The sequence below is a fragment of the Macadamia integrifolia genome, chromosome 12, assembly GCF_013358625.1.
Source record: "Macadamia integrifolia cultivar HAES 741 chromosome 12, SCU_Mint_v3, whole genome shotgun sequence".
In the NCBI taxonomy this organism is placed as follows: Eukaryota; Viridiplantae; Streptophyta; class Magnoliopsida; order Proteales; family Proteaceae; genus Macadamia; species Macadamia integrifolia.
In genome coordinates, this window is record NC_056568.1 from 30,158,967 (window position 1) to 30,178,952 (window position 19,986).

Sequence of the window (19,986 nt, forward strand, 5' to 3'; positions counted from 1 at the left end):
AAATTAGTAAATGATGTGGTTTTTGACCAGCTAATCTTCTTTGCAGTCCTTGATGCTCCAATAGATCTGCACAAAAGAGAAAACAGGGAAGAGTCGGTCTAACTCGACGGGAGACTCTCTGATGCCTAAGTCAGATCTTTCCATAACAGTTTGCTCAATAGAGCTTTAGTCAAAAAAGTGTTCGATCCCCTGTGATGGAGGCTTATCTTGAAATTGATAGGCTGCTGCAGGAGAGAGGAGAGAAGTTTGTGGAGAGTCCTATTAGGTGTGGAATCCTTGAAGGGATTGGCTCTGTGATTCTGATAATATTTCGGGTTCCAGGGCATGTTCTGGGAATAATCCTCTTTTACCTCGAAAATATAAGTTGTGAGAAGGGTGGACATTTTTGGTGACGTGAGTGGATTGAGTCTTGCCCCTATAATCAGGGGTCACGTTCCTTAAATGTAGGAGTGGACGTACGCACTCTTCTGGGTGTGTTTCTTGTGTGTGCCGAGCTGAGGGGCAGGTCAGCATGAGGAGGGGCTGAGACGGCAGGTCAGCCTGTGGAGAGACCGAGGTGGCTGATCGGCCCGTAGAGAGACCGAGATGGTAGGTCAATCCATGGTGAGGCCAAGGTGACAAGTCGGCCTAAGGAGAGATCGAGGTAGCAGGTCTACCTGGAGAGAGACCAAGGTGACAGGTCTGCTTGAGGAGAGATCGAGGTGATAGATCTGTATACACACTTCAGCTATGCTTAAGGTAGAAACATATTTGGCCTCATCAATAGGGATGGTCCAAATGCCGATGGTACTAGTTATTAACTAGGGGTGAACGTTTCCTAAAGCAAACGACACAATGGGATATACCAGTGAGGAGTGATGAAACTATTTTATACATGGAAAGGAAAAAGAAGTCATTTCATGCGAGGAAAGAAAAAGGAAGATATTTTATTTTATTTTATTTTTCAGTTGTCCATTGTAATGGTTTGTTTTCTTTCAAAGTTTGTCTGGTAATGGAGAATTGAGAATATGCTTATTAATTATGATTGCGTTGGATAAGTAACCACTTAGTTGAATAATAATATAAGCTGATGGGGCTACAGCATGCTGCTAGCGTCCCTTAATGGGCGGTGCTATGGCTAGCTCAGAACACATCATCAAAATCTGACAGCCCATGTGGTAGACAATAGCCGTAGATCCATATGTTATGGGCGCGGTGGGGGGATTTTCTCCAATGCCAAGGAGGTTTCAGAACCTGAAATCGGAATAGGACAATTACAATTCAAGTAAATCTATAGTTTTTTCTTCTAACCTGCATGGGAAAGATGAACGGAAAATTTAAAATAAAATTAAAGAAACAGAAGCATATATAACAGACTTTTTATTTTTCTTTTATAGGTCCTTATTTCATTACTTCTTGGTTCTCGTTTTCAAATCGGATTCATATAGGCGACTCCATTTAGTTGAGATAAGGTTATATTTGTTGTTATTCTATCATAGAACTATTCTATGTGGGGGACTAACTGACTAACATACTAGTTTAGTAGTTTTTATTATTATTATTTTTTAATGAAAATTTATCTACACTTCTTGGATGCCTTTATTCACTTTGATAGAAACCACAAATAAAATCAAACACAATCATATATCATAAGACCTTAATTAGAACATGGATATGAAATTTCTCTAACAAAAACTATTGTCGAGGAGGGTAAATAATTTTCAAATTAACCATATTAGAGTAATAGGTCACAAAATGGAATTTTAATATGAAAATCAACAATTCTTCATTAATTAGATGATGATATAAATGTCATACTATCATACTACTATTAAAAAGTACGTACTCCTATCTTTGGTATATTTTTTCAAAAAAGACAAAAAAGACCATCAAGATCTACCAAAAAAACTTTCCAACGGACCAAAAAACCCCTCCAAATGAAAGAGAAAAAGAATAATAATAATAAAAATGTGGAGCATAAAGGGATAAGGTTATGTTTGTTGTTGTTGTTGTTGTTGTTGTTGTTGTTGTTGCAATAATAAAAATGTGGAGCAGAAAGGGAGAAGTAATTATTAATTATTAAGTATAAAAAGGGATAAAATTAATAATAATAATAATAATAATAATAATAATAATAATAATAATAATAATGTGGAGTAAAAAGGGGAAGTAATTATTAAGTATTAAAAATAAAAAAAAATAAAAATAAGTTGGCACACAATAACACATTAAAAAGTACGTACTCCTGTCTTTGGTATAATTTTTCAAAAAAGACAAAAAGACCATCAAGATCTACCAAAAAAACTTTCCAATAGGCCAAAAAACCCCTCCAAATGGAAGAGAAAAAGAATAATAATAATAAAAATGTAAAGCGGAAAGGGAGAAGTAATTATTAATTATTAAGTATAAAAAAGTATAAAATTAATAATAATAATAATAATAATAATAATAATAATAATAATAATAATAATAATAATAATAATAATAATAATAATAATAATAATAATAATAATAATAACAACAACAACAACAACATGGAGTAGAAAGGGGGAAGTAATCATTAAGTATTAAAAATGAAAAAAAAAAAAAAAAGTTGGCACACAATAACACGCAAGAGGCTTGGTTAATCATTTCCCTAATCATGGGGAGAAAAAAATGAGAGATTTACAAGTGTAAATATGACGAGAGATATAATTATGGAGAGTGGGGAGGGAGTGAATAATTAAGGAGATATTTACGTAGACAAATATGGAGCAATATCTTTCATTATGGCAGTAATGTTTTTCTCCATCAATTGGAGAGTGAATAATTATGGAAAAATTTACAAAGATAAATATAGAGAGAGAGAGAGAGAGAGAGAGAGAGAGAGAGAGAGAGAGAGAGAGAGAGAGAATTATGAAGCAGAATCGTTTGGTTATTCCATTGTGAGCAATTCGTCTCTTCAATCCTAACAATCCTTATTGCCCTTACCGTTTTGTTCTCTTGATTTTATCGGTAGGATGGCATTGGCGAGAGCAAGCTCTGGCCTCGCTTACCCGCAGAGATTCTACGCCGCTGGTTCGCATATTGGTCTTGGTAGTGAAGGATGTTATTCCTACTAATAACAACAGATAGAATCTTGCCATACAATCATTGAATCACAAAATTAAACTATAAGGGTCGACGTATATCGTTTACCATCGATTGTGAAGAATTTACCGTCATTATATTCTTCATGTATCTTTATCCTTGCAATCCTAATCACGAACACAATGGATCTTCTAGGTTTCTCCCACTAGCTCCCTTAATGCTCTCTTGGTGATGGAACCAATAATGAGATTGACGTTAGAGTAGGAGGAGGACCTAGAGTCCTATTATGTAAAGTTTTACACCCTCCCATCAAGGTGTGCAAATAGGGTAGGACTATTTTTCCTAATTTGACAAGAGTGGGTTTCCTATTTTGAATCCAATTCTATGAGATTAGTATCGATCAATAACCTAATTGGTATATGGGACAATAATAGAGAATATTCTTACAATCTCCCACTTGAACCATATGACCACATAATTATAATCTCAAACATAATTTGGATTATAACATCATACTGCAGTATTTGAAAGTAAACCCATCAACTTTATGTCATCACAATCATAATACCATATTTGAACAAAACTACTAATGCGGATCATGACGGTTATACATCATATAACGACACACTCTCTTCCATAGTCACAACACTAATAATTTCATCCAAACAGGTGCAAAAGTAGGGAATAGACTAGAAAAGTCTATAAATAAATGGTCCAACATAATATCTCACATATATTAAATAAAATGTGTACACACAATAATAAAGTGAGAAATATTCAGAAACAACAAATATCATGATCATTTAAATAAATAAGTAAAAATGTCTAACATAATATGACCATTACATCAAACTTTACATAAACACATGTCCATTACAAGATCTGTAAAGTGTTTAGGTGCTAATGCCTTGGTCATAGGATCAGCAATCATCAAACTTGTCTTGATGTGTGTAATAGACACTTCTTGTTTTTAAACTGATTCCTTCACAAAATTGTATTTTACTTCAATATGCTTTGCTCTACTTGAATGCTTATCATTCTTGGAGTAATATATGACAGCAACATTGTCATAATACATTCTCAGCGGCTCCAAAATGGTGTCGACAACCCAAAGTCCTGAGATAATGTTTCGTAACCAAATTGCCATAGATGTGGCCTCAAAGCATGCTACAAACTCTGCTTCCATAGTAGAAGTAGAGACACAAGTCTGTTTCTTGGACTTCCAAGAAATCGCCCCAATAGCAAGTAGAAAGATGTATCATGATGTAGATTTCCTACTATCGAGGCATCCTACATAATCAGAGTCTGAATATCCAATCACTTCTAATCGATCAGATGCTCTGTAAGTAAGCATGTACTCCCTAGTCCCCTTTAAATACCTCATCACCTTCTTTGCTGCAACCCAATGATCCATGCCAGGATTACTCACATATCTGCCTAACATACCAACAGCAAAACTGATGTCTGGACGAGTACAAGTCATTGCATAAATAAGACTCCCTACTGCAGAAGAATAGGAAATATCCTTCATTTGTGCTCTTTCTAGATCATTCTTTGGGCATTGATTTAGATTGAACTTATCTCCTTTGATAATGGGGGAAACACCTGATTTGCAATTCATCATGCCATATCTTTCCAAAACTTTGTTAATATAGGTTTTCTGTGATAGCCCAATTATCCGACGAGATCTATCACGAAATATCTCAATGCCGATAACAAAAGAAGCTAAACCTATGTCTTTCATTTCAAAGTTCTTAGAAATAAAGGTCTTTGTATCACTCAACAAACCAAAATCATTACTAGCAAGTAAAATATCATCCACATATAAGACCAGAAATATAAACTTACTCCCACTAAGTTTCAGATATATACACCTATCAAAGGTATTCTCAACAAATCCGAAAGAAACAATGATATGGTTAAATTTAATATACCACTGTCTGGAAACTTGTTTAAGTCCGTATATGGATTTCTTAAGTTTGCACACTAGATTTTCTTTTCCTTGATCACTAAATCCCTCAGGTTGGTTCATGTAGACTTCCTCATCTAAATCCCCATTCAAGAATGTAGTTTTTACATCCATTTGGTGAAGCTCTAGATCATAATGAGCTACTAATGCCAATATGCTTCTCAGAGAATCCTTCTTAGAGACAGGAGAGAAGGTTTCATGGTAATCAATGCCTTCTTTCTGAGTGAATCCCTTTGCAACTAGTCTAGCTTTATGTCTCTCAATATTACCCTTCGAGTCGCATTTGGTTTTAAATATCCATTTACAACTAATCGCCTTAAAGTCCATTGGTAATTGAACGAGATCCCAGACATCATTGTCACTCATGGACTTCATCTCATCTTTCATGGCATCTACCCATTTAAGAGAATTATTATCGTTTATGACCTGTGAAAAGGTTAATGGGTCATTCTTGATTCCAATATCAAACTCTGATTCTTGAAAATATACTATATAGTCATCAGAAATAGCAGACCTTCGAACCCTCTGAAGTCTTCCTTGAATTTCCAGTTAAGAAACATTCATAGCATTATCAGTGGTAACTACATCATGGAGTGATACATCTTCAATAGTTTGTTGTTTCATAGGATCATTTTCAATAGTTACTTATGGGACAACATCATCATGATGAATATGTACATCTTCTATAGTTTATTGTTCCACTAGTTCATTATGAACAGTCACCCGTGGAACAACAATGTTATCATGATGTACATAAGTCGGTAAAGAAAATTAATGTTCTTCAAATACCACATTACGTGGTTTCTCACTCCCACTAATGTTACCATCCTCTAAGAATCTAACAGCTCGAGTTTCCACAATTCTGGTACTATGTGTTGGTGCATAAAACCTGTAACCCTTTGACCACTGACAATAATCAATAAAGTAACAACTTATGGTTTTAGGGTCAAGTTTTCTTCCATGTGGATTGTACAATCTAGCTTCAACAAGACATCCCCATACATGTAAATGCCCTAAACTAGGTTTCCTTCAATTCCATAACTCGTAAGGAGTTTTAGGAACTGACTTACTAGGAACCCGGTTCAAAATATACACAATTGTTTTTAATGCTTCGCTCCACAAGAATTTAGGCAATGAGGAGTTGCTCATCATGCTACGTACCATATCTGTGATGGTACGATTGCATCTTTCTGCAACCCCATTTTGTTCAGGTGTACCAGGAGTTGTGTATTCGGGGGTTATACCCTTCAACTTAAGAAATCGGGCAAATGATCCTTCACTTTTCCCTACATCAGTATGTCTACTATAATATTCACCCACTCTATCAGATCTCACAGTTTTAATAGTTATGTCTAACTTATTTTCGACTTCAGCACAGAACACTTCAAAAGCATTTAAAGCATCAGATTTTCCTTTTAATAAGTAGACATAACAATATCGTGAGTAATCAGTAATGAAGGTGATGAAATATTTTTCACCAGTTATACAAGGATCAAAATGGCTACAAATGTCAGTGTGTGTCAATTCCATAAGTGAATTGGTCCTTTTGACAGCAACTTTATTTGTAATACCCTACTTCTTAAACCCGATTTGATTACACGGTTGACCCGGTTTAACCATACAAGACCCGAATCGGGGAGAGTTAGAGCGGGTTCCTTATGGACTATGATGGCAAGAGTAACCTTAAACACCAGCTGGCCCGACAAGTCTGAGCCAGTGCCAGAAGAGACGGGTCTACCCAAGCCGTGTACATACACCTATCATAGGGCCATGTACGGATAAAGCAGGTATGTAGCCGTATATTAAGGCGCATACGTATATTACATCATATGCCAAGAGTGAGATTCGTGCTGAGGACCGAATTCTGTTAAAATCCTAAATTTTGGCCCTCAGGTGGGCAGACAGATGGGCGCAGCCACCCACCTGAGTGACCCACCCATGTGAATTACTTAGTTATTTAAGAAGTATATATAGCATTTATGATTTTCTTTTCTTTTCTCAATTATGACACTCGGACGTTGGTGAGAAGAGTAAAGAGGAGAGAGAAAAGAAAGGAAAGAAGAGGAGAAGAGAAGGAAGAGGAAGAAGAGATGGATGTCAACGGCGCCGAAGCTTGATCTTCCCATTCCGACGCGGAAGAGTGATCTCCAACACTAGATCTATGTTTAGAGGTGAGCAAAGGTTGGGTTCCTTAAACTTTCACCATACCCAAGTAAAACCCTTGATTTGGGTAAGGTTTCTTAAGATCTTGTAAATCCCCCTTGAAATAATGAATCTAAGGTTTAATAGATGATTTATGTGTTGATCTTGAAGGATTTGAAGAAGTATTTACAAGGTTGGAGAAGCATTGTGGATTTGAAGTGATTTTGGGGTTTTGAAGGTGTTCTTGAGCAAAGAAGGTAAGATGGCTTTCCATTCCTTAAATCTAACCTAGATCTAGGTTAGAACCATCTTATGAGACTTTGAATGTGTGAAGAATGGGTTTGGAAAAGCCCCATTTGAATCCCCAAAGGTTAGGGGAAGTTTGGGAAGAAACAACAGGTTTCCCGCTAAGACCGGTGGGCCATCTGGCCCGCCTGTGGGCACCCACCTGAGAGGGTAGGGCCCTCGGGCACAACCGACGGGCCAGACCGTCGGGCCACCCTGTCCACCGATCTTAACAGGGCCTAGGGCCCAACGGACGGGCTGACCTACCCATCAGTTCAGACCGGTGGGTCAGACAGGTGGGCTGTCCAACCCACCCAAGAGGCTCCAAATGTGATTCTTGCGTCCGATTGGACCCAAATCGGACGTGTGACCTTCTTTTAGGATTCTAAACATGATCTTGTCATTGGATCGTGTTAATCTTGATTCCAAAGTGGTGAAGTACTAACCCCGCTCACTCATGATAGGTTCACCAAATCCTATGCTTCCTGCACCGGATCTCACCCGTACCGAGCGTGAATCCTTGTACACTACAAGTAAGTGGGGAGAGGACGTTTGGCCTTGTTTCAAGGCATTGTTTGGCATTCATTTAATCGTATCTAGTATGTCATCATGAAAATGCTATGTAGATTAGTCATCCTCACATGGTTATGCATGGGTGTTGTGTTTATTTTCTAAATGCCAAGTGATAATATGCTTCTGTGATAAATGTGGACATCATTGTGTTTGATGCATTAATAGACTAGATGTCATAGTCGGCTTGAAAATGAGTGCATTGGTGCCCCGTGGTATGGGACGCGGTGGCACTATGCAATCGTACTATTGTCATATAGGAGCATGAGGTTTAGGATAATCATCTACCCGTGCTACGACCCTTCCCAGCAGGGGTTAAGGTGTTGGGTTACCATTTGGGGGGAAGTAGTGGTCGCGGTTGTCGGGTCACTATGGCGGTTAGACATTACGTCCGGCTGGTCATTAGGACAGTTGGCAACCCTGGTGGTATATTCAAGAGGGCCAATCGTACTGCTTTTAAATTGCTGGAGTCAGCACCTTTAATTTTCAGTCATTTACTTTATGTTGAGAGCCAGTGGTCGGCATATTTTTATTTTTCTGAGTACTCACGGTGGGCCTTCTCCGACAGCCTTATGGGCGTATCGCGGGATGGAGTTCGCGGCTCGTACCCGGAGCATACGCGCACTGTGGTTGTAGTAGCACTAAACCAAAGACCTAGTAATGTTGCTTAGGTGGATGTGATTTAAAATGTATTGCATAGCATATAGTGCATATGGTTGTGTTTTGTTGTGTGGACTGTTGTGTGGTCCATCTTTCCACTTACTGAGCTAGTGAGCTCATCCCACTTGTGCACCTCTTTTAGATGATTTTGCAGGTCATCCATCTGATGAGCACAGGGCAGTCCCACAGTTGAGTTCCCTGAAGAGGACTGGTGGGCCCCTGAGGAGTTAGAACACAGCACTGATTACTCGTGCAAGAGTTGTGCTGCAGGACCGCAGTTCTGATGCTGAGCTGAGCTCTACTTTTGATGCCGAGCTGAGCTCCACCTTGTGATGCTGAGCTGGGCTCAACCTTTGATACCGAGCTGAGCTCTAGGCTTTGATACCGAGCCGAGCTGTATACTATGATTTTTGATGATTTCTTTTATGTACTTGATATGTGAATTGTACTCTTATTGTGTAAATATCATACCTTCGGGCCCACATATATTTAACTATTGTATCACAATTCGGGTATCAAGTATTATGAGAATATTCACAGGTAAACTAAGTCTTCTGCTGAACTGATAAGCTCTTTCTTAGTTGTGTGTATGCTGTGGTGGAATACTGTATCAGATGATCCTGGCAGGTTTGGGTTAACCGGTGTTAACCAGGTCACTGACCCGGTTCTGTGTGAACTGGGTGTGACATTATTTGTCTTAGATTGCTTACCTTTGATGCAATCTATACAAGTGGTGAAATCAGTGAAGTCTAGATTTGACAATATTTGATGCTTCACTAACCTCTCCATTCTAGGTCTAGAAATATGACCTAAACGTCTATGCCATAGGGATGAGGAATCATCATTGTTGGATTTACGCTTTGATCCAACATTCACATGCAGTGCAAGAATGGATTTAGAAAAATTAGAATCTAAATTAAGTTTATAAAGGCTATCACATAAATATCCAGTGCAAACTAGATTGGTGTCTTTAAAAACGTTTACAACCTTATCACCAAAATTAAAGTTAAAACCTTCACAATCAAGTCTCGATAATGAAACTAAATTTCTAGAAATAGAAGAAACATAAAGAGTATCCATAAGGTCCAACTGGAATCCAGTGTCCAAAATGAGTCTATAAGTACCGATGGATCGAACTTCAGACTCTTGCTGGTTTCCCTTGTAGACGACGCTCTCATTTTGATTTGGTTTTCGGGTTGTAAGAAAGCCCTGCATAGAATTAGAAATATGAACAGTTGCTCCTGAATCAATCCACCAAGTATTACAAGGAACATCAACAAGATTGGTTTGAAAACATACTAGGATAGAATCATTACCCTTCTTTTCGAACCAAGTTTTCCGTTTCTGACAGTCTTTCTGAAGGTGTTCTACTTTTTTACAGAAGAAACACTTCAACTTGTCAGTTTTCTTTTCCTTGTCATCAGACTTTAGATTGGAGGCTTTCTTTGATGCATTGTTCTTTTAAAATTTCCTCTCTTCCTTTTATTCTGGTTGGATACAAAATTGACCTCCTGGCCTCCCTCGTCATTCAATCTCCTTTCCTCTTGGACACACATACTCTAAAGTTCATTCAGAGTCCACTTATCTTTATTTGTATTGTAGTGGATCTTGAATGCTCCAAAACGAGAAGGAAGTGAAGTCAGAATGATTTGGACAAGGCAACCTTCATCATTATCAATTCGAGGGGTTTTAGTTGTACACATATACTTGCCATTTCAGAGATATGGTCCCCTATCCTATTAGTACTAGTATACTTCATTGTTACTAATTTGGTCATCAAAGTCCCAGCCAAAGATTTATCAGCAGTAGCAAAACGGTTCTCTACATTGATTAGGTATTCCTTTGCATTTTCAGAAGTTGGTATGGAGCTTTTGATAGTCTTGTTAATCGTCTTCTTTATATATAAAAGGCAAAGACGGTTGGAACGCTCCCACCAATTATGTAATGTAACCTCATCATCAGTGCTCTCATCAGTGAGAGCAGCAGGTTTCTCATTACGCAAGGCATAATCATGATCCATGGCAGCAAGGTAATAAATAAGTTCTTCATGCCAGTCATTAAAGTTTGATCCATTCAGAAGTGGCACATTATTCGAAATAGGGATAGGTGTTGAACCTATGAATAAGAGTAAATAATACATGTATATCAATCATCATGCTTTGAGTTTCAATAATAGAATATTAGAATTCTAGAAAAGCAACCTATTGCATCATTATAATCTATGTTGTGGGATCGAGATGGTAACATGCTAATAGTTCACTTTACATTAGATGGAAGACATTTTTAGGGTAAAATATTTAAGTCGTCAAAATGGTAAAATAAGACGTATACCTGTGGATATTCTCATCCCATTTAACTGTTAAACTATCATATATAGATCAACGCAGTCAATCAAGAATGTATACCTGTGGATATTCCCATTCTATCTTGACAGTTACATAACGATCATCATAAGACCCTAAAGTTTGAAATTTAAATTGAATGTGTGATACGATTATGTTTAAGGCCAACATATATAATTATTGTGATCAAGAAAAATGTGTACCTATGGATACTCCCATTCAACTTAATCACATAATCATTGATGCCCAAAACGCATTTAAAATTGAGAATTATACACTTTCAATTTAAATTTAACATAAATTGTCATCCAAACATCATAGGTATTCTAAAATAATGCATAAAGACATAGACAACATCTATTTCTATCTATTTCTATCATAAAAGTATTCTAAAAATATAGAAATTCAGTTGGTAATATAGAGCATAAGTAGAAATAGATGCACAATCCATGAAATATGTACAAACTTAAGTAGAGAGTACAAAGAAACCATATCTATTATGATTAAAATCAGAAATAAGGCATAAAGAGAATATGGGCTTACATAATGGGTTTATTTCATTAAATCTCATAATATGGACTTTCATAATGGGTTTAGTTTATTAAACCCCACATATGGTTTTTTTATTATTATTATTTTTTTTTTAAGTAGGGTGCCACAAACTCAAAACCCTAAATTACATTATAAAAAATAAATCCTTGGGTAAAGTATAACAAATAAACCCTATTTTACAATTAGAGTTTAAATCTTTTCAATACTTGTGAGTCCCATGCAAATAACATAAAGAAGATTTTGCAATTGTCTGTATAATATTGGTCATGAATCATATGGATTAATATAAAAAAAAAATTAATACAATTCATCCCATTCAAGTCAATTCGATCAATCGGACCATACAAACATAATATGGGTCCAGTACTATCATGACCAGTAATTGGCACTATTCATAAAACAGTGACGTAAATAGTATCGACACTATTCATGACCAGTGTCGTGAACAGTAATGGCACTGTTCATGAACAGTACCGTGAACAGTGAACCGAACCTCACCCACCTTTTTTATCGTAAAATGGGTACTGAACAGTACTAAATACTATTCATGAACAGTACTCTCCATGTGATTCAAGAACGCATTGGCGTAACATGCAGCTCTGATACCACTTGAAGGATGTTATTCCTACTAATAATAACAGATAGGATATTGCCATACAATCATTGAATCACAAAATTAAACTATAAGGGTCGACGCATACCGTTCACCATCGACTGTGAAGAATTTACCGCTATTATATTCTTCCTGTATCTTTATCCTTGCAATCCCAATCATGAACACAATGAATCTTCTAGGTTTCTCCCACTAGCTCCCTTAATGCTCCCTTGGTGATGGAACCAATAATGAGATTGAAGTTAGAGTAGGAGGATGACCTAGAGTCCTATTATGTAAAGTTTTGCACCCTCCCATCAAGGTGTGCAAATAGGGTAGGACTCTTTTCCCTATTTTAACAATGAGTGGGTTTCCTATTTGGAATCCAATTCTATGAGATTAGTATCGGTCAATAACCTAATTGGTATATGGGACAATAATAGAGAATATTCTTACAGGTAGATCTCCAAATTCATCCAAAGGCGTGATTTCGAAGTTCAAGAACGACGCTGCTTTGTTGCTTTACGGATTATATCAACAGGTAAGGATGTAAATTGTATAAAATGATTTGTTACTTGTACAACCATGGTGGATCTATTGTTGGTAGTGGCGATTTTCTAGTGTTATTCACCTAAGGGCTGACAAAGTATGAGTTTTTTGGGTAGTGGCGCGTTATTACTGTCTTGTTAATTATAATTTACTTGAACAACTTAAAACTTGAGCCAGATCTGGGTTTCAAATTGACATAATATTGTGTAGAATTTTGACTCGGCACTGGTGAACGCAGATCGGTTAAAAGACATGGTATTTAGGATGAGATGTTGAGATCCCTATTGGAACATGCTGAAATCATATGTGTATGTAGTTTAGGGTTGATTTTTCAAATACTTCCATCGAGACACAGAAATTGTGATGCCTTTATTGTTGAATTTGCTCAAAATGGGCTTCTTTGCATTGTTTGAGAAATTTAAATCATGAGGAGCTACTAAAAGTGGAAAATTATCTTGAACATTGAAATTGGTATATTAGTTATCCAAAAAAGAAAAAAACCACACTAAAATTGCTATGTTATCGCAGGCAACAGTGGGCCCTTGTAACGTTCCTAAACCTCGAGCTTGGAATCCTGTGGAGCAAAGCAAATGGACAAGGTGATGTCTATGAACAGAGTAGTAATTCCTTGGTGTAATTTGAGATAATTTTTTAATGTTAATTTTCCCCCTCTCTCTCCTTTGTTATTCTCGGTTCACATGAGTCACTAAAAGTTTATCTCCTTTTCAGTCTCTCGCATTGCCTCTCTGTTAATCTCTCACGACTTTGTGTAACCGATAACTATGTAATCTATGTGGGAAAAAAGTTCAAGGAAGTTGTGACATATAAGAAGAAACAGAGACAACATGGATTTGGATGCTATTAAATTTCATGGAAGGCTTCCTCTTTGCAATCCTTGACATGAAATCATTTTCAATGGCTGCAAATCCTTCTACGTCACGGAACCTTGACTCTAGAAGAATCTGAAGCCCCTCTATTCTACCACTTGCCACAATGCTTGATCAAATATCATTCTATTACCATCTCGATCTCATGCTGCCATTGGGTCACCAAAAATTCCCCCATTGTCATATCTTCGGTCTGTAAGTCGACTTAGCATTGAATTGATTTCTGATTTGGGATTTGGATGCATTGTAGTTAGATGAAAGTTGCTAGCTTGAACTGTGGATTTGCTTGGTATCTGTAAGATCAAACACCAAGAAACACGAATAATAAAGAGACAATAGATCCGTACGACACAGAGACTTAACGAGGTTCACACACCAGGGTGGTGTGCTACGTCCTCGGGCGAAGAAGAAGATGATTCACTATGCAGAAGATAAATTACACCCTAGCAGCGGCGAGGAAAAACTCCCCCTGAAACCCTAGCTGCGTGAAAACCCTGGAATACAATGCCTTTCTCAACAAGCAACAGTACATTATATATCGGCCCAACCCCTCTGCTTCCATCACAGACCTTAGAAATTGTTTCATTCGGGTCACCACCAAAATATGTCAGATTGGGTCAATCTTCAAAACGGGTCAAGAATTCGAGACAAACTTAACAGTATCAAATACAAGGAGATCCATTTCTTAGGTTCCGATAATTCATTTTCTTTAAGTATCCTACTTCTGTAATTTTTACTATATATATATATATATAATAAAATTCCTGGGTTTTCTGGTTCTTTAAATTGTCATTGCCATTTGTGGAATAGATTAGATTTTACCTCTATTGGCACGTATATGATATGCAACTGGTTGGTACTACAAGAAGACTTCTCTTTGAAATAAAAGCTCAGGTTTATTTCCAACTCTATTTGATTAAAACACATTGATGACATCTTTGTGCAAAGAGGGTAATCTAGAGAATGCTAGGAGTTTCATGCAAGAAATGAGGGATGTAAACTTTGAACCTTATTTGATCTTATCTAATACCTATATTGTTACACTTTAAATTGAAGATCTTCAAGCAACAAAGGAATTGCTTGTAGAAATGCTTCAAAGCATTTCTCTTCTAATTAAATAATTTTTCCAAATTAATGAATGAGTTTCCAAAGGCAGTTTTCATTTTTTTTTTTCGTAACAAGGCAGTTTTCATTGATGATGTGTCACCCCGCTCACACAGAATCGAGCCAGTGATCGAGTTATCTCCGGTTAACTCCCAAACCTGCCAGGATCAACAATGCAATAACTGCAATACAACATACATCTACTAAACTAAGATAAGACCTGTATTTTCAAAGGAAGACATGTTCATAATAATACCAGCAATTGTTTCCCAAATACTTGATACCCAAATTGATCATAAAAGTTATATACATTTGGGCCCGAAAGCATGATATATACACAAAAATATAACAATTTAAGCATCAAGTAATCATGATTTAGGGAAAGAAAAATCACGTCTATTGTGGGTTATTATGTGGCCTTTTTTTTTTCTTCTTTTTTAATACTTAACAATTATAATAAATGATCACTCCCCTTTTCTCCTCCACATTTAGGGAGAGGGAGAGAGAAGAGAGTCATAGAAAGTTTATTATTATTATTATTATTATTATTTTCATCTTCCATTTTGAGGGGTGAGAAGATGAAGATGAAGAAGGTTTTTTTTAAATAATTATAGATATTTAAATATGGAGAGAGAGAGAGAGAGAGAGAGAGAGAGAGAGATTTAAGGAGGAGTAATAACAAGAATTATTTCTCCCTTTCTCCTCCATATTTAGAGAGAGAGAGAGATAATTATTATTTTTTTCATTTTCCATTTTGAGAGGTTTTTTAGTCATTTAGATTTTTTTTTTCTTAAATTATAGAGATTTAAATATGGAGAGAGAGAGAGAGGAGTAGTAGCAAAAATTACTTTCCCCTTTCTCCTCCACGTCTATAGAGAGAGTAATTTTTTTTTTCATCTTCCATTTTGAGAGGTTTTTTAGTCATTTATAATTTTTTTAATTATGGAGAGAGAGAAAGATTTAAGGAAGAGTAATAACAAGAATTACTTTCCCCTTTCTCCTCCATGTATAGAGAGAGAGAAAGATTTAAGGAAGAGTAATAACAAGAATTACTTTCCCCTTTCTCCTCCATGTATAGAGAGAGAGATAATTATTATTTTTTTTTTTTCCATTTTGAGGGTTTTTTGGGTCATTTTGAAACTTTTTTTTAATGTTTTTGGTTATTTGGAATTTTTTTATTTTATTTTATTTTATTTATTGTCAATGGTTTTTTTATCTTTTTAAAAAAGTATACCAAAGACAGGGAGTACGTACTTTTTAATAGTAGTATGATATTGGACACATTGTTGCATCAACGCATGTGTTATTGATCCATTTAATTAGTCATTTAATGACAACAAAACTATCCTGTCGTATATAAACAATATGATTGGAATGCCTTCCAATACTCTATATTACTATTAGAAAACCAACTGCTTCCTTCCATCAACCATGGTTATTCTTCATCTTTAATTGATCTGAACTTAAAGCTAATTATTGACTTACCAACTTAATAAATAAATCATAATTTGAATTGGGTGAACATTTTTCAAAAAAAAAAAAAACCTTGTTTCATCTAATTTTGCTACATTCTTTAATATTTTAAATAATATCTACTACACATGCGGTTCTATGGTGTAGTGGTTAGCACTCTGGACTTTGAATCCAGCGACCTGGGTTCGAATCCCGGTAGGACCTAACTGGGGGGCTTTGTTTATTTTGTTTCTCAAATTACATTGAGAACCACTTACTCCCAATGTGCAGGCCAGTCCCTTCTGTACTTCGAGAACTATTATGTTTTGTTGTGCATAGTTTGAACATCGATCTGCCATCATGTGCAGAAGCTCAAGATTTTATTATTAAGTCTTTGTTTCCTAATTCTTTGGATAAATCAAAAACCTTGAAATGGAAGCTATTTTCAAATATTGGCATTGCATCTAAGTGAAATAATTTTTCTTCGTAAGACAATTAAAATCTCCTTCTATTTTTACTGTAGTTTTAGACGAGAGACAATTCCTCTTAAGTACACAAAATACTCTTTACTGATTCTTTTTTTTTAATATAGAAACGGCCTCAGACCTTGGAATTGGGCGATTCCACTGGTTCTGATCCCCTTTTAAACCATGCAGCAAATCGTAACAAATTAAGGACAGCAAGGTTGAACTATAGAAAAAATAAATGGCTAAATTTCTGTAATATGACAGGAGGATTGAGTTTTCCCGAGGCTGCCCGTCACAATCACAGACAATAGGGAGAGAGAGATGGGGATTACATCTTGACTGTCCCATCAATCTGCCACTGTTCACCGATGAATGAAATCTTTGTCGAAGGATATTTTGATCATATTCCATACTCCATGTTCCGTTAGGTTTCCTCAAGGCTGTCTTAGCAGCAGGGACCTTACTTGCAGTCCGATGAAACATTAGATTGCTGGAGCTCTCTCTCTCTCTCTCTCTCTCTCTCAAACAGTGATTTAGAATGCAATTTACCTAAAAAGCGCCAAATTTGAATTTTCCGAAGCAAAAAAAAAGAAAAGATTTATTAATAAACATTTGGGACCTTGTCTTGTTCCTACACGCACGTACCTATGGTAAAAACCTTGTCTACACATCTACTTTTCTTTTTGGTGCAAGTCTATGCATCTACTTCATAACCCAATCACTGCCATATGGCAGCTCGTATAAATCCAAATTTTGAAAACAGATGGACCCCTAAATCCCTTAATCACATTCAAATTCCAGTCTAATACAGTTTTTTTTTTCAAATAAACATAGTGTCTGTATCGGTGCCAACCATTTTATACAATATTTCTCATTCTTGATATATTTTTGCTCTTTCCTTTTCATGTTTCATCAAAGGTGGCTTTGTGTGTGTGTGTATATATATATATATATATATATATTAAATGTTGGATTTTTATCTCTTAAGTAATTCTTTTTGTTAGATCCCTTTTTTAGGATTGAATGAGATTCAGTTTTCCTTATTGGGATACAGCAGTGACAACCTTGAGGGAGCATCGCCGGCCGTTCTTTTTCTTTTAATAATTATTTATTCATCTAAGAAAAGTGACATCCTTCCTCTCCCATATTAGTCAAAGGGATCTAAAATAACTCTTCAAGTCCCCCACCTCTTGTGGTAAGAAGTGATGTTGAATATCCCATTGGGTAGAGGCCTTTTTTTTATTTTATTATTATTATTTTTTTTTAACCAAGGTGTCCGGGCCAGTTTATGCGCACCTCAAATAATTTTCGGGGAGACTAGCATAGCAACCCACCACTATGATCTTCACTTAAATCACAGATGCATAGATAGATAATCGAACCTGAGACTATGGGCCTAATCCACACAATCCCCAATTCGTCCTAACCATATGGGCAACCTACGGGTGGGTACGGAATAAATAAGAAAACACACACACACACAATGAGTATGACAGGGTTCGATCCCACGACCTCCTCCCCTGGGTTGCCGGCTCCACAAGCCGAAGCTACCACCAATAGGCTATCCTAGTGTTCGTATTGGATAGAGGCCTTTACTTTTCACACATTTGCACACATGTCTAAGGTGTTTTGAAGCTAAAGATATCTCACCACATATAATGAAGGCTACATGCTTTAACTTCAAACCAATGCTAAACGAAAAAGACCGGTCGACGATGCTCCCTTGAGGAAAATCCCTAACTGTTAACAATCAAGGGCAAAAATAAAAATATGAAGAAAATTTTTTATTGTTCGAAGCTACAAATATTGAAATGATTCTTTGAACATTGTCTGTTGCAGGCTTGCAGTGTTGAGTAGGGTAGGTAAAGGGTGTTGTGGCACTTGAGAAAAGAAATTGCACTTGGCACCAAAATTGAACGGTTGGGATGTTTTTCTCTTAATTCAATGGCAATAAGGTGCTAGAGTGGACAAGCGTGGGAGATTCGACTTCATACTGTCGATTCAGAGAACACTTTCCCTAATACTGAAAATCATTTTCATTATTGATTTTTACATTCCCCTTAAAAAGGAAAAAAAATTGGCTACTACAAGCTGCAACCAAAGAAATGGAATAATTCACTTCCCCCTAGGTTCATAACTACCTTTCTAGGTTATAGTATTTTCCAAAATACTCTTTTAGATTCCATTTCTTTGACTGTCACAGGGGTTGTAGCTACTTGGCTACAACTCGGGCAGCAGCTAAATTTCGTCTTTTAAAAATAAGTCATAAAGAAAAACAAAAATGATAGCAAAGAGAGCCTAAGGGCATGTTTGGTTCAGTAAATCAAATGGTGTATGTATCAGATATGGATATCAATCTTTCGATGGACATTCTTCTGAATTGTGTTTCTTGCTGAAAAATAGTTTGGTTGCCTTAAGTCTAGAACATGTTTCTTACTGAAAAATTGTTTGGTTACCCTAAATCTGTAGAGTGATTCATACTGTAAAATTGTTTGGTTATCCAAAATCTGTGTAATGATTCTTACTATAAAACTGTTTGGTTACCCTAATCTTATGCGGTGATTCTTCATATAAAATTGTTTAGTTAAACATAAGAGTGGTGAAGTGAAAAACTGTAACCTTTTTTATTATTTTTTATTTATTTCTAAAATGCAGAGTAATTGTTTTTCTCTTCTTCCATCTTTGATTCATAAACTAAGAGTGTTTGAGGTTTATAAACATTTCGGATTGCAGAGAACCTTGAGTATGATCTTGTTGACATTTCAGGTTATAATTAGATTAAAAATGATCCAGTTTCTAAAAATATTAATCAGAATCACTAACCCATTAATGGCTTTGAACTTCAAGATTAGCAATGTATGGCGTGTATAACTAGCAATGTATACATCATTTCTATGGCAACTTTGAGCATTCATTTCTTTAAGTGGACGTCTCTTTTTTGAATGGTATAAGGTTTCCATAAGTCAAATTCTCTTACCTAACTAGTAGGAAAATTTTCAATGCCATTGCACACAAAAATTTTGTGACAATGATTTTCAATGCCATTGCATACAAAAATTTTGTGACTGATTTGTTTTAGGCTCATTCGTTTTCTAACAAAGTTTTCCCTGACCGTGCGATGAAGTTCACTTTGCAATCTAAGGATCATAGATCCTGCCTTCTCCTCCCACAACCCCCAATCGTGTGACCTTGAGAGCACGTAGTGAACAGATTCCCATTCACTTTGGCCTCAGACATATCGATACCCAACCCTCAAGGGATTTACATCGCTTTCATTTTCAAGATTTCCAAGTTACTTTTGGTTGTTTGGAGTGTACTAAAGTCTTGCTTCCATTGACCAAAGACGCATTTCAAATCCATCTTACAG

The 19,986-nt window shown here is 36.3% G+C and overlaps 1 non-coding gene across 1 annotated transcript; it reads left to right on the top strand.

Moving 5' to 3' along the window:
* The first annotated feature begins 16,305 nt into the window (after positions 1 to 16,305).
* TRNAQ-UUG lies at positions 16,306 to 16,377 on the top strand. Its single transcript has one exon. It is a non-coding gene; the product is annotated as a tRNA-Gln (tRNA).
* Positions 16,378 to 19,986: the final 3,609 nt, after the last annotated feature.